General features: G+C 47.3%; 1 long non-coding RNA gene across 3 annotated transcripts; it reads left to right on the forward strand.

Moving 5' to 3' along the window:
* The first annotated feature begins 2537 nt into the window (after nucleotides 1–2537).
* Nucleotides 2538–11542, forward strand: LOC132657813 (uncharacterized). Of its 3 annotated transcripts, none has more exons than XR_009596506.1 (5): nucleotides 2538–6801; nucleotides 6972–7145; nucleotides 8251–8431; nucleotides 9486–9687; nucleotides 11198–11542. It is a non-coding gene; the product is annotated as an uncharacterized LOC132657813 (long non-coding RNA). The 3 variants fall into 3 exon arrangements; XR_009596507.1 differs by having other exon boundaries at nucleotides 2538–3629; nucleotides 6325–7145; XR_009596505.1 differs by having other exon boundaries at nucleotides 2538–7145.
* The last annotated feature ends 804 nt before the right edge of the window (nucleotides 11543–12346 follow it).

Genomic DNA, 12346 nt, shown 5'->3' on the forward strand with positions numbered 1-12346 from the left:
GAGCTGGACACGACGTAGTGACTGAACAATAACACCACCACCACCTATTTCTTATGATAAATTGCCCTCAGTTTGATGGCTTAAATAATAATAAGTATTTATTATTTCAGTTTCCATGAATGAAGAATTGAGCAGTGCCATAGCTTGGATATTTCTCATTGGGTGGCAGGCAAAGTGCTGCTCAGGGCTGTGGTTATATGGAGTTTCAACTTAGGCTGGAGGATGTGGTTCAAGATGGCTGTCAAGCTGGTGCTGTTGGCAAGGGGTCAGAAATTCTCATCATGTGGAGCTATCCATAGGTGGAGGTTTGAATGGCTTCACAACCTGAGAACTGAGAGCAGGGCAGAAATGGCAATGTCTTTATTGATCTATCCTCAGAATCACACACCATAACTTTCTACACCCTAATGGTCACACAGACTGACCTCGATACACTGATGGAGAGGACTGCACAGGGTGTGAATACTGGACTCAGTGGCCATTGGTGCCTTCTTTGAGGGTGCCTACTACAACTCGAGATATAGAGACTTGAAAATCATCAGCATTTAAATGATATTGGAAGTCTTGGTAATGGAAGAGATTGCTTGAGAGATGTGTGCAGAAGGAAAAGAGGAGGATTTAAGGACGGCGTCCTGAGAGACACTGGCCTTTAAGGATAAGCAGAGAAAGAGAAGCCAGCAAAGAGACTGATGAAAAGCATGACCGTATGTCCTGGTTTGCCAGTGGTTAGTTCTGCTTTATGCCTCTTGTGTCCACAGGACAGTTTACTCTGCCCCTTTCACTTTCTCAAGCGCCCTGGATTAGATGAAACCCACACGGTCGCCCTATGATCACAGGCAGCCAGAGCAGCAGAGGAAAACCAGGAGGAGCCAATATCATGACGGACGTTGGATTTCATGACAAGGAGGTCCCTGGAGACTTCAGCAGCAGATGTTTGAGTTGTGAGCATGCAACCCGGGTTTCAGAGGGTGAAGTGAGTGAGAAGCAAAGTAAGTTATTTTAGTATTGTCATTTTCTAGAGGCCGAATGAAAAAATGCAGGGAGAAAGCGGATTTTCAGAGGATGGGGAATAGTGAGAGAATTTTTCTCTGAAGATGTCAAGCACTAAACTACATATATTTGATGAAGAAAAGGCTCAGTAGAGACAGAAAGGTGTTTTTTATCACCCAGATTCTCCAGAGCAGGGGAATAATCTGGAAGAGAATTCTGGAGGCCTCAGCATCTCAAAAATTAAAACCAAAATGAAGGTGCAGCAGCTGATTGGTAAGGAATAACAGCCTCTCCAGAGAAGGCAATGGCACCTCATTCCAGTACTCTTGCCTAGAAGATCCCATGGATGGAGGAGGCTGGTGGGCTGCAGTCCATGGGGTCGCTAAGAGTTGGACACGACTGAGTGACTTCACTTTGACTTTTCACTTTCATGCACTGGAGAAGGAAATGGCAACCCACTCCGATGTTCTTGCCTGGAGAATCCCAGGGATGGGGGAGCCTGGTGGGCTGCCGTCTACGGGGTTGCATAGAGTTGGACATGACTGAAGTGACTTAGCAGCAATAGCCTCTCAGATCTCTGAAATTCCCAGGGATTCACTGGGGTCTGTCTGGTGATCTGAGCTCTGTCTGATGACCTGGTGGGCTTTCTGGTCTGGAAATCCACGTGACCTGGCACCAGAGGTGTTTCTGGGTATTGTCAGCTACCATACTTCCCACTCTCCTTGGAAAGGCTGCTTCTTTCCAAAGTTCTGGAGATGTTTTGGCTTCTGAGCTGACAGGGGAGCAGCAGGACTCTGCAAAAGGGGATTACATGATGTAGGGATGTTGGAGATGCCTCAGTTTGTACGAGCTGCAGAATGAACTGAAATGGTCCTTACCCTCATCCACAACCATGATATGGGGGCCTGGCTCCATTGTCCTAGAGAGCTCAGGCACGGGTATTTGTGTGTTTGTGTTAGTCACTCAGTCGTGTCCAACTCTTTGCGACCCCATGAAGTGTAATCTGCCAGGCTCCTCTGGTCTATGGAATTCTCCAGGCAAGAATACTGGAGTGGGTTGCCATGCCCTCCTCCAGGGGATCTTCCCAATCCAGGGATCAAACCTGGGTCTCCTGTATTGCAGGCAGATTCTTTACCATCTGAGCCACCAGGAAAGCCCAGGGACATTTGGGGGCCCTTTGTAACAAGCTGGCCCAGGAAGGAGAGAAAGGATTCTTTGTCATAGAAGGGCCAGGATAATTGCTTCACAAGAAACCATGACCAAGTCCCAGAGCCAAAATGAATATATGCGTTTGGAAAGAAATCAAGGTCTTGTGAGCGAGGTGTGTCTGCCCCTCAGAAAATCAAGAGGAGGCTGGCTGTAGCTGGCTCGGGGGTGGGGAAGGGAGTCCTCAGTGCCTGTGAAGCGCCCACGTGGCTCCCTCCACCCAGGAGACAACAGCTGCCCTGACCTCCCCTCAGCCCCCACCGAGAGAGAAGCTCACAGACTTTGCTGACCTCAGCCCCTATCAGAGACTCGCACAAGAACGTGTTTAGGGCGGGGCCGCCATTTCTCTGTGGAGGAGAATCCTTGGAGGAGAGGCGGGACACTGGTGAGGAGGAGAGAGGGCCGGGGAGGGAGCGACAGCTAAGAAAACCGTGAAAGGTGAGGCTTGTCCTCACCGCCCACCATGTGGTGCGAGGGGTAAAGCCTCCTTGCCAGTTCTCTGGCTCTATCACGGTACTCTCTGGAGCCCTCCATCCGAAGGGAGCTTGCCCCTGTGATGGAACGGAGGCCACGTTCATCCTCTGGGCGAGGACCCCCGTCCCCGTGCATGAGCCGAGTTGACCGTGGCCTTCCCGCGCGGATGGAGGAAGGGGGGACTACACCCGGGTAAGCCGGGGAGGCCCACTGCTTGGATAGCCTCCCCGACCCATCTCAAGCCTGTATGAGCGCAGACACACACCCAGCAGGGGACGGGAACCGCCCGGAAGGACGCTGGGGTTAGAGGAGGACGCCGCTGGCAACTGTGCGCATTCTGGGCCTGCCGGGTGGGGCATTCGCGGGCCCGGAGCTCCTGGAGTGAGCTAGGGGCGGCACCCGAGTTGGCCCAGCTGGGTGGGACCCAGCGTGGGCTGCAGGCGCAGGTGCCTAAGCCCTTAGCGTTTGGGCGGGTGGATGGTCGCAGCGCATCGCGGGGCTGCCGCCCCGAAGCACCGCGCAGCCTCTTCCCGGCAGGGAGTCGACTCTTCCCGGCAACCTGATAATTTAAAAACAAATTGATATGCTATAATTGCAAATGTCTGGGTTGTCTGGCCCTGACAGGAATCGTCTGAAAGCAAACAGTCTGGTCCAGCCGAGGGCGAGGGAGGTGTTTTTCTGACAAACGCGCGCTGCTAACAGAAGGATCCCTCTGCATCCTGAGTCCTTCCCTGTTTTATGGCAGGATGTAAATTCTGCATCGGGGATTTTTTTTTTTTTTTTAATGATTCCTTTTCTTGACGTGTGGATTCTGCATTTCATTTCTCCCCTGAGAGGCGCCGGAATCATCCAGCCGTCCTCCTCGTCAAAGTTATGGGCAATTTGACCTGCCATTTAGCTGTTTCCTGGAGCCGGTTGAGTGGTTCTTAGGGCCGTTTCTGCCTTGAAGACAACACAGGGTATGTTATAACCCATGCAGATGAGGGCCCAGGACCGCTGGCTTGAGAATTAACGAATGTTAATTCTGCCTCGGCTGATGACTGAAGGTTTCACCAAGTTCACAGACCTTAAGTGGAGGCAGGGGTCCCTTCCCCATATGACTCATTTAGTTTAAAGGGCAAGGGGTTGAATAGGCAAGTCAGAGAAAACAAACCAGAAAGAACAGCATATTACAGAGAAAATTCCAGAAGCCTGAGTAGGTTCCACAGCTCTCTTCTACATCCATGTTGATAGGAAGGTGTGAGCTGACCCTATGTGTAGTATGCCCCTGTAATGTGATTTATGATAAGACGTGCCTTGTTCCTGGTCTTGGTCCAGAGCAACTGAAAGCCTTGGTATTTCCTCAGTGATGAGTCATAAATGAAAAGGAGTCTTTTGTTATTCATAACAAGCCCCCCTTCAATCACACCTGAGTGTAATTTTTGAATGGCCCTTAGATGTCACAGGATGGGAACCGGTTGCCAGGGAACCAACCAAGTGATTAGTGGCCTGGAACTTTCAGCCCTACCCTACCATCTCCTTATCTCTGGGGAGGGGGAGAGAGGGGCTGGAGGTAGAATCAGTTGTCAATGGACAATGATTTAATCAACCACATCTACCCAGTGAAGCCTCCATAAAAATCTCTAAAGTATGGAGGGACTTCCTGGTGGTCTAGTGGTTAAGAATCCACATTCCCAAAGCAGGGGGCATGGGTTCATTCTCTGGTCTGGGAACTAAGATCCCGCATGCAGCAAGAGGTGGCCAAAAAAAGGAAAAAAAATACCAAACAAACCTAAAGTATGGGATTCAGAGAGCTTCTGGGTTGGTGAACAAGTGGAGGTGCCAGGAGGCGGTGCACCTGGAGAGGACATGGAGACTCTGTGCCCCTCCCCTATACTTTGCCCTTCACTTTTATCTGGCTGTTCCTGAGTTACATCCTTTTATTTAAAAAATGGTGATCTAGTAAGTATACTGTTTTCCGGAGTTCTAGAAGCTGCTCTAGCAAATCAGTTGAACCCCAAGAAGGAGCCAAGGGAAGCTGTGATTTATAGCCAGTCTGCCAAAAAGCACAGATGACTTGTGATTGGGGCTTAAAGTGGGGTGTGCGTGTGGGGTCTTGTAGGAATGAACCCTTAGCCTATGGAATCTGATATTATCTCCAGGTAGTGTCAGAACTGAGTTAAATTGTGGGACACCCAGCCAGTGTCTGAGGCTTGCCTGGTGTGGGACTTGAGTGGCCAGAGATATTGTGACTTTTTCCTTTCTAGCTATTTACTTCCTTATATGGTTGTGTTGGGTATTAGTTGCTGCACGAGGATCTTTCCTGTGGCCTGTCTTGCTGTATCTCACTGTTCGCTGAACCCAGGGTAGGCAGGATATGAGCAGGGAAGCTGGAACTGTGAAAACTCAAGGAGCCGTAGGAACTGCAGGCATGTGTATTCTCTCTGGCACAGCGGCTATGGCAGCAGCAGACATGCTGCATTCTCCTCTTGTGGTTGACCAGCGGGCACAGCCGTGGGGCAAGAGCTTTTTCAGGTAGAGCTTATATATGTTTATAGAACAAGAGTGGCCCGTGGCCAAGCATGTGCATGCATGCATGCGAGGTGCTGTGTGATCTCAGCTGTTAGATAATCATGTATTTACACAATGTGGGGCAAGATAGCCTGACTACTACCATCTTGGCTAATTTGCTCTTTCCCTACACAGCCCAAGAGCTTCTCTCCAGTTGTGGTGTGGGCTCCAGAGCACACAGGTTCAGTGGCTGTGGCACACAGGCTTCGTTGTCCTGTGGCTTGTTCCCTGACCAGTGATTGAACCCGTGTCCCCTGCATTGGAAGGTGGATTCGTAACCACTGGATCATCAGGGAGGCCCTTCCTTTCTAGCTCTTAACTTCACTATGTGTCAAACACTTATGGTGCACCCACGGCAAGACAGGTGCTGGAGTTGGAGTAGGCTTTTTTCTGCAGAGTGGTGAAATGAGCCCATTTCAACCCAGTGTGGTTAAGTGCCAGCAAAGAGGCTTTGTCTTTGTTGTTCAGTCACTCAGTCGTGTCCGACTCTGCAACCCCATGGACTGCAGCATACCCGGCTTCCCTGTCCTTCACCATCTCCTGGAGTTTGCTCAAACTCATGTCCATTGAGTCAATGATGCCATCCAATCATCTCATCCTCTGTCGTCCCCTTCTCAGCATGCAGGCTTAATTCAGTGTTTTGCTGGAGCTAGAGAGAGAGGAAGGTTTAATCATAGTGGTTGATGTTTGCTGAATTGCTACCATGAAACACGTATTATGCTAAATGCATTCCCTGCATTGTCACATGTAATACGCACATCAACCCTAGGTGGCAGGTATTATTCAGATCATTTTACAGATAACAAAGCTGGAACTTAGAGAAGCTAAGTAACTGGAAATAAGGGGGTGGTAAGAGGCAGACTGGGGTTCAAAACTGGATCTGTCTGATACTCTTAACTACCATTGCTGCATTTCCCATATCCCTAGCCTGCGGGGATCAGAGAAGCCTTCAGAAGCCCCGAGGTGAAGTAAGGGCAGGATGACCCTGGTATTGGCCAGGGTAGGGTGGTCTGAGGATTATCTGCTCTGGGAGGGAGGAGTGGAGGGGGATTGGGACCTCTGCCCCTAGAGCCACTGTCCTCCCCTTCCCAACCACTCTTCTAGGCTCTGGGATAAGAAACAGCAGAAGCCTCAACAGGAGACTGCAAATTCTTGGCTATTTAATTGGAGCGTTTTGCTGCTCTTGAAACCAGCTGGAGAGAAGGAGCCAGCGAAGAGCTTGAAGAGCTGGTCTTTGAGTCAGAGCTAAGTATAGCATAGCCAAGTGCTTCATCTCCCCACTCACCATATCGCTGTGGATTTTGAAGGAGGCTGGCTCTGGGGAGAAAATATTTAAGGCTGGAGAAATAGAGTTTTCTTCAGTTTGTCTTCTGTGTAAATAAGAGGGATGCAAAGCACAAATGTTATGCTGGTTCTTATTGATTAACGTGCTAACAAGTTAAACAGTTTTTCAGCTGTCCAGCCTCGCCTCTTCTCACGGCCACTGTGCGCGAGCTGGGGGGCCACTGCGCGGAGGCCATGCCCGAGGCAACCGAGCTCCCATCCTGGCCCCTGGTTCCCAGGATGCACCTCTTTCTCTGGGTATCATTGGCATCTTCTTCAGGCTGTCTCTGTATCCTGTCTTTCCTCATCCACGTCTCTCTTTCTTTGAACACTCCATGGGTCTTTCCCTCTTGCTGTGTTTTCACTTGAGATCCCACACTGAACACCTAGACCCAGAGCTCAAGGAGTTTGTAATCTGGATTTTCCAGAGTGTTCAGTGTCTGCCAGTGGCTGGTGAGGCTGGTGGCCGTCAGATCTGCACTGGTTGCTGTCACCCTGAGGATTTGAGAAGAAAAGGGAAGCAGTGCTTTTGGTGACCTATGTTCTCAAGAACATAAAACCTTGGTGACTGCTTCATGCCAGGCCGGGCGTCTCAACCCGAGGTCTGTATGATCTCAAGGGAGATGCATAGAGAGCAACTTTCTAAATATGTGTGTCTATGTGCATTTAGGGGAAAGTTTCATAGTGTTCACTGAGTTCTCAAGGTTGGCCAGGAGCCAAATCATGTATGAACAGCCATCCTGTAAGTGTGGCCCCAGTAGGGAGGCTCAGGCACTAAAGGGTGGGTCAGAATTTAGCTCAGAACTTGGACTCTAAGAGGTTCTCCTACTCCATGAGAAGCTTTATTTACCTTTGAAGAGCAGCAGTGAAGAAAGAAACCAATAGTTAATTTGACCCTTCAAATCTATCTTTAATAAAAGATCATTTCCTTTGTACTTGGTCTTGTTTGGGGGTTGATTTGCAATTATTAGACTTTATTATGTACTTGAAGGAGCAGATAGAGGAAGAATGAGGTTATTATTGCTTTATTCTTTGATATATCCTAAAACTGTAGAGTTGGAAGGGAGCAGAAAGTTCATGTTGTCCACCTGAAAGCCCCAACCCTGTTGCCTCGTCCAGAATCTTCTCTATGCCTCTCCCATCAAATGGCTATTTAGCCTCTTGCAGGGAGAGAGAATGCTCTGTTCACTTTCCATTCATCCATTCAACTGCGCATTCTCATATGCCGTGTACTCTGCTAGGTTCTGGGAAGATGACAAATAACAGCCTTGGTGGCCGTTAAGGAGCTTACAGTCCAGCAATCTGGAGAGGCAGACATTGAATAGTGATGAAGAACGTTAGAGCAGGGACAGCTCTGAGGCTAATGGGGATCGCTCTGCTCTGTGGGTGGTGGTGCTTATAGAAGGCATGTCCAAAGAAAGTAGTATCCAAGCTGAGCTGAGAGGGAAGGGGGAGCTGGGAAGATGGAGGAAGATTGGGTGGAGGGAGGGCTGTAGGCAAAAGGAGCGGCACAGTCAAGGATCTAAGAATGAAAGAGAAGGAGCGAGGCTCAGTGGAGAACGTGAGAGGCCATGATTGGAGCAGAAAAAGAGAATACACAGAATAAATAAATAGAGTGGTTTCCGTGGCAACCTGCTTTTTTTTAGACAAGTCTGAGTGAGAAAGTTTTCCCTGACCTTTCTACTTACAGCCTTCTGATGCTCCTAGGCAGAGAAACATCTTCATGGGATTTATGAAGACAAACAGACATCCCAGCCATGAATTTTCTCCTCCACTTCCTTATATTGGACATAACTTTAACACAAAAGAAACAAGTTTTGGTTCTGCTGTACCCTTGCTATGACCGCCACCTGGAATATTGTTTTGGACCCATCCACTCAGCCCAAAGGTTTGTATATGTTCACCTGCCCCTTCAGACTGTGTGCTTCTGAAGGATGGGGACCATGACTAATTCTCGCAAGTGCCTAGTGCAGGCCTAGCATACAGCAGGTACTCGATTAGTGCTTTGTGGGTGACCAGTGAATGGGTGAATGGCTTAGATGCCAATCAGTGACGAATCCTATGAACTGCTGTCAGTGTGAAGTGGAGGGAGGCAAGCAGGGAAGCTGGACAAGTTATGGCAGGAACTGTGGGTGTCACCCCAGGAAGCTGAGATTCCTTCCATGCTGTGAATGGGTATGATTACACTTCTCAGTGTACATTTCTCTCCTCCAGATTTTAATAGTACCCCTAGTGATATAATACTTGACTCACATAAATTTAATATTGTGAAAATTGTTGCATAACAATCATAATTAGATTTTAGAGATCTTGGGAAGCCTGCATTACCAACCAACAAAGCAGCCAGTGTGTCAGTGACTACTGCAAAACCACAATGTGAAATTGGCAGTAACCACCCTAAAGAGAAGGGGCTTCCCTGGTGGCTCAGCTGGTAGAGAATCTGCCTGCAATGCAGGAGACCCCGGTTTGATCCCTGGGTTGGGAAGATCCCCTGGAGAAGGGAAAGGCTTCCCACTCCAATATTCTGGCCTGGAGAATTCCATGGACTGTATAGTCCATGGGGTCACAAAAAAGTCAGACACGACTGAGCGACTTTTGCTCACTCTAAAGAGAAGACCTTTCCTCTCTCTGATCTGTGTTTCTGTTATTGTGTGACTTCTCAATGCCTTGGCTCATGTCTTGCTTTTGTTGGTGATAATTATATTATATTCAGTTATAGTATTGTGGTTGACAGTCTCCAAGATGACCCCAAAAGATTCCTATGACTTGGTATCTATGCTCTTGTGTAATCCTGTTCCCTTGAGTGTGGACTGGAGATAGTGTCTGACAACTAACCAACAAAATTTTGGAACAGTGATGGTGTCACTTCTCGGCTTAGGTTATGAAAAAGACTGATTCAGCCGTGGGCTTCCCTCTCTCACTCTCTTACTCATTTTCTCTAGGGGAAACCAATTGCCATGTTGTGAGCTGCCCTATGGAAAGGCCCACATGGCAGAGAACCGAGGAAAGCTCCAAACTGACAGCAAGCAAAGAACTGAGGTCTTCAGTGTCAAAGTCCATGAGGACTTGCATGCTGCTAGCAGGATGTGCAAAAGCCTGGAAGTGGATTCTCTTCTCAGCTGGCTCCTTGACGGCAGTGTTGAGGTAGAGGCACCCAGCCAAGCTGTGTCTGGATTTTAGATCCACGGGAATGATGAGATAATAAATGCTTTAAGCTGCTAAGTTTAGGACAGTTTGTTATACAGCAATAGCTATCTAATAGAGGTTTTGGTCCCACCTGAGAGCTCATGCTGTAAGAAATACCTAAAAATATGGAGTAGATTTCTAATTGGCCAGTGGATGAGGCCTGGGAAGATTTTCTGATGTGTATATCTGAGAATACCTAAGTTAAGTTGAACAGATGTAGAAATCTGAACTTTGATGATGTTGCCAGTGAGGTCTCAAAGGGAAATAAGAAACATTTTATGGAAATTGAGGAAGGGAGGTCTTTGAGATGTCATGGCAGAAACTTGATGTTATTGCCTACAGAGGTGTGGAAAGTAAAAAGTAAAAAATGTGCCCAGTGAACTGAGTCCTCTAGGTAAGGAGATTTCAAAGTACAGGGCTGATGGTGCTGCTTGGTGCTTCCTTGTTGCTTATAGTGAAATGCAAGAGGACAGAGATATATTGAGGGAAATACTGATAAACAAAACAGAGCCAGGCATTGATGAATTTCTCAGCCTCTCCAGATGGCAAACAATGCTAAAATTAAGAAATACCTTCCAAGTGAAGATAAAATCCAGGGCACTGCCAGGATCTTCCCCTAGTTGAAACTTCAGATAGGACTGGCCTCAGCTGACTTCTTGTTAGAACCTTGTGAGAGATCTGAGGGTGGAGGCATGTGTCTTGACTCACAGAAGCTCAGAGATAATGCATGTTGTTTTAAGTTGCTAATTTTGGGGGTAAGTTGTTATGCAGCAATAGATAACTAGTACTATCATTATCATCGCCATTACTATATTACCTGTGCAACCAGAAGGATGTCCATCTTCACTGTATGTAAGATAAAACAGGGAGTCTCTGTACCAACAACAGAGGGCAGTTAAAGTTGAGATTACTGTATTGAAATAGGGGATTAGGTAAAAGTTAATATAATTGAATGGTCCTAAGATTTTTCTGGGAAATCTGACCAGTCCAAAAGGAAAGACCTACAGGAATTAATTCCAGAGTTTCTGCAAGAATAGTAGAGCCAGGTCTACAAGGTCAGTGGGCCCAAGCCACACACATAGAGCTTCCAATCAGTTTTAGCGTGCCGTCTTTTTTTTTTTAAATTGACGTATAATTAAGATATAACATTATATTAGCTTCAGGTGTACAACATAATGATTCAATACTTGTATATATAGCAAAATGACCACCACAGTAAGTCTCGTTACCATCAATCACCATACATAGTTACAACTTTTTTTTCTTATAATGAGAACTTTGAAGATCTACTCTCTTAGCAAGTTTCAGATATGCAAGACATATTGTTAACTTCATTCACCATGTATTATTATTAACTGCAGTCATCATGCTATACACTACACCCCCCATGACTTATTTACTTTATAGCTGAACGTCTGTAACTTTTGAGCCTCTTCTTCTATTTTTCCACCCCCTACACCCCACCCAGGCTTTCCACGTGGTGCAGGAGTAAAGAATCTGCCTGCCAGTGCAGAAGACGCGAAAGACTGGGTTTGATCCCCGGGTCAGAAAGGTCCCCTGGAGAAGGAAATGGCAGTCTGCTCTAGTAGTCTTGCCTGGGAAATCCCATGGACAGAGGAGCCTGGCGGGCTACAGTCCGTGGAGTCACAGAGTCAACACAACGGAGCACACAGCAGCAGCAGCTACAACTCCCCATCAACCCCCCGCCCCCTCCCCACACCCCCCACCCCGCCTCTGGGGACCACTGATCTGTGTATAAATGAGCTGGTTATTATTGCTTTTAAGATTCCACAATAAATGAGCTCGAACGGTGTTTGTTTCTCTGTCTGACTTATTTAACTTAGAATAATGCCCTGAAGTTTCACCTATATTGTGCAAATAGCAAGACTTCTTCCTTGTTATGGCTGAATAATATTCATATGTTTATACATGCTTAAGCACACCACATTTCTTTATCCATTCATCAGTGATTGGATACTTAGGTTGTTCCCATGTCTTGGCTATTGTAAATAATGCTGCAATGAACATAGGGGTGCATATATATTTTCTAATTAATGGGTTTTTTTTTTTTTGTCTTCAGATAAATACCAAGAAGCAGAATTGTTGAATCATATAGTAGTTCTGGGGCTTCCCTGGTAGCTCAGCTGGTAAAGAATCTACCTGCAGTGAAGGAGACTTCACTTTGATTCCTGGGTTTTGGAGAAGGGCTGGTCTACCCACTCCAGTATTCTTGGGCTTCCCTGTTGGCTCAGATGGTAAAGAATCCACCTGCAATGCAGGAGACCTGGGTTCGATCCCTGGGTTGGGAAGATCCCCTGGAGAAGGGAATGGCTACCCACTCCTGTATTCTTGCCTAGAGAACTCCATGGACAGAGGAGCCTGGTGAGCTGCAGTCCATGGGGGTCATAGAGTCATACATGACTGAGTGACTTTCGCTTCACTACACTATGGTAGATCTATTTTCAATTTTTTGAGGAACCTCCATACTATTTTCCATGGTGGCTGCACCAACTTACATTCTCACCAACAGTGCACAAAGGTTGCCTTTTCTCTACCTCCTCACCCACACTTGTTTCTTATCTTTTTGATGATAGCCATTCTGACAGGTGTGAGGTGT

This window comes from Ovis aries, chromosome 15 (genome assembly GCF_016772045.2).
Source record: "Ovis aries strain OAR_USU_Benz2616 breed Rambouillet chromosome 15, ARS-UI_Ramb_v3.0, whole genome shotgun sequence".
Lineage (NCBI taxonomy): Eukaryota > Metazoa > Chordata > Mammalia > Artiodactyla > Bovidae > Ovis > Ovis aries.